General features: G+C 36.7%; 1 non-coding gene across 1 annotated transcript; it reads right to left on the reverse strand.

The window, feature by feature from the left end:
• Window positions 1–2783: 2783 nt before the first annotated feature.
• Window positions 2784–2856, reverse strand: Trnar-ucg. Its single transcript has one exon. It is a non-coding gene; the product is annotated as a tRNA-Arg (tRNA).
• Between the last annotated feature and the right edge of the window lie 524 nt (window positions 2857–3380).

Genomic DNA, 3380 nt, shown 5'->3' on the forward strand with positions numbered 1-3380 from the left:
AAAAAAGATCAATTGTGAGAAACGATATACAGTACGTCCAGTATGTTGTGTTGTCAAAGAAGGAGAAACAATTGAGACATGTTGATCTATTTAAATAATTCTCAATTTGAAATTGTATGGCGTCTTAATCTATCTGCTGGCGTACAGTATTGGAAATATACTTAAAAGGGTACACTACTACACACACATATACAAAATCGTGGCGTTTGATAAACAACACTGGTTAAACCTCTTGCTCCTACACAACTGAATATTTCGAAGTCAGATTGTCAGACTGTCAGTGTGGTATTTGTCAAAGACTATATACGAAAGATAGGAAAGCGGACCGAAATGTTGTTCATTGGGTCCTAAAAATTGCTGAGCCAAAACAATAGATGGCGCCAGTGTGTAACTCGTGTCGTGTGCAAAGACTACTGTATAGTTTCTTTGTCACGTGACCACGAAATTCATTTACTGTCAAAATGGCAGCAAGAGGATACACGTGCGTGTTAAGCCGCAGAACCAAGAAAGATCATACCCAATTCATTCCCAAAGGATAAAGAAAGGTTGGAGCACAGTTTTGAATTACATACATATGATATTACAGGTTTATTTATCATTATATTTATAAACAATGTGAAAACTCCCTGCAGGCAAAGTAGAATCTGATTTTTAAACATTATTTACAGAAGCTTGCAATGGATACAAGTACTGGGGCTTGAGAAACTTAAAGGTAAGAGCCCAGAAAATATAAGCAAAAACATCAGATTGTGCGGCCATCATTTTTCCGAAGGCTATTACACTGCAGGGGAGGCTTTGTAAAAATGCATGTCCAGATATTATTAACCTATAGGTTTGTATTATAAGATGTACAGTATGTCAAATATCAAATATTGCAAATATATATGTTTACTTATGTATATTGTATGTCTATAGACTTTAGTTTATGATCCACCTTTATATATTTATATATTTTGGGGGGAAAATAAACCATAAAACTATTTATGTGTATCCTTCACCCCCAAAATACTGACTGTTACTTATGATCCTAAAAAACAATGTAAGACTTTATATTCTTAAGCATAGAAAATGAGTTGGCATTCAGTTGACTTAAATGAATGCATGGAATATGATATCTACAGTATATGATTCACACAAAATATGCAAAAATATGTTCCAAACATAGAGTAAATAAAAATTAAAGGGAGTAACAATTCTTCCAGTAACTTAATATAACATAGCAAGGTGAACAACTAATTTATACATTTTATGTGTATTATATGGAAAAAAATATAAAAGTGGTTATATTAACATATCTTAAGCATATTTCATATGAAAATTTGACACGTTAGCAACCGTTAAAATGATGCTCTGTATATCTTGCGCCAGCTCAATAGATGCGCCATCTATTGAGCTGGATTTAGACTGCACATCTTTTTTTAAAGGTAGGGATTGTCGCTTTTCTATCTTTAGTATATAGTCTTTGATATTGTCCTGTCACGGGAAAATATTTACCGTTATACCATACTGCGCATGCGCGGCCAAAAAAAAAAGTTAATTGTCCAGCTTATGCTCTATTGTACACTAGTTTATTTTGTATTTAATTGATTATTTGTCAAGCAAAGTGCCACACCGACATTGTTATTCAAAGTATATTCCCTTTATTTAATATAAGAGTGTAATGTAAAATATTGAATTGTGAACCCTAACCCGCAATCTGAAGCAGTCAACGAACCTGCTCCAATTATTGTTTGTTACCTCTACTCCGAGGATCTTACAAGAATACAAGTACTGATATAATGTTAAGTTAACCAATCTTGTATATTGCACATATATATGTTAGCCACTAAACTATTAAAATGCTGTATGCTTTCACAAGACCCTAAACCAAAGCTGCATTTAAATAATGAGGTCTTTATCGAATTGTAACTGAACCGATAAGCATTTTTAGTAGTTCTGCGGGCCATTTGGCTCTCCTGTGCAATATTGCAATACATTGCAAAACACTACCCTGAGATTGTTTAATATCCTCCAACTCTTTGCTCAAAATATCGGATTACAAGTGGTGGAAGGTGATTTTAGTTAGTGCTGCTTGATCATCAGTAGTCTATATGGAGCTTAAAATAAGAATGATATTGCTAGCTGTTACTTGCATTAAATTTACGTTGGCCAAAGGATTACTCCCCCATCACACCAGTATACGAAGCCACACTGTACCAATATAGAAACCACACAAAGGTTCATATTATCCTTATACTGCTAAATCAGTACTCCCATGAGCAACTTACCGGATATGCTCAGGTCAAGATATTGAAGAACAATAGCTTCACTGAACTATATATGAAACGACACCATGGTAGATATTTTGTTGGGTGCCGTTGCAATGAGTTGTGAAAAAATATATCTTCTGTGACTTATTTTGTAGAGGTAGATATTTTGCACAACAGAGCAACTTGACAGTCTAAATTCAGTGACTCCTCTACGCAAGGCTGCCTTGTCAATAATTGTTACCAATACGGCACCATAAGAAATAGGAAACTAAATTTTCATTTTTTTTCGCTGAGTAAACAGCAAATGTTTGTTAAAAAATAATTAAAAAGTTTTCTTGATAATCCATAAAATTCACCAATGATAGTAATTTTACATTTACAATTGGCCTACGGTATGCTCTAAGAATTCATGAAACGATAAAATTTGCTTGTTTACGTTCTAAACATAAAATTGCAACCTGAAATTGGCTCACCGACCAAATATTGACATTTTCACTCTTTAAGGAAGATAACATGACCATGCAAAACTTGTCGCGACCGTGACAGGACTCGAACCTGCAATCTTCGGATCCGAAGTCCGACGCCTTATCCATTAGGCCACACGGTCATGCAAATATTTATTTTTATTCTTTAAGCAATTAAGATTTCACAATATAATTTCGTATTGCACATTCATAATACTTTTACTTACAGTACTTTTACTTTTATCCTCTTCACCACTGATCGGCTCGTTAGCGCTTGGGTGATCGGTCACGTGTGGGGTTCAAGATGTTTGGTTCGCACTCAGGATGGGATGGAGAAAGGAAACTCACAATGTGCTCTCTATATACATGTTGTATTGGATGTACAATGTAGCTTGGTGCTGGGAAGGCAGCGTGGTTACAAGCGTGATGTAGAGAGAGCTGGTTGGTGAGGGTGCTCAGAGAAGGACAGCTTGTGGGTCGCCATGCTCGCCAGGCAGGCGGAGGAGGAGGGAGGGCCGCCAGGCAGCGGCGGAGGAGGTGTTGCTGGCTGGTTGGTGTAGGTAGAAAGAGGGAGATCACCACGAGGTCAGGTCTTAAATAGCGGGGGTTGGCGTGGTTTAGTAGTTGACCCGCTCCGTGATGTATGGCGGCGCTGGTTGACCCAGAC

The sequence above is a fragment of the Homarus americanus genome, unplaced genomic scaffold (assembly GCF_018991925.1).
Source record: "Homarus americanus isolate GMGI-L3 unplaced genomic scaffold, GMGI_Hamer_2.0 scaffold36117, whole genome shotgun sequence".
Lineage (NCBI taxonomy): Eukaryota > Metazoa > Arthropoda > Malacostraca > Decapoda > Nephropidae > Homarus > Homarus americanus.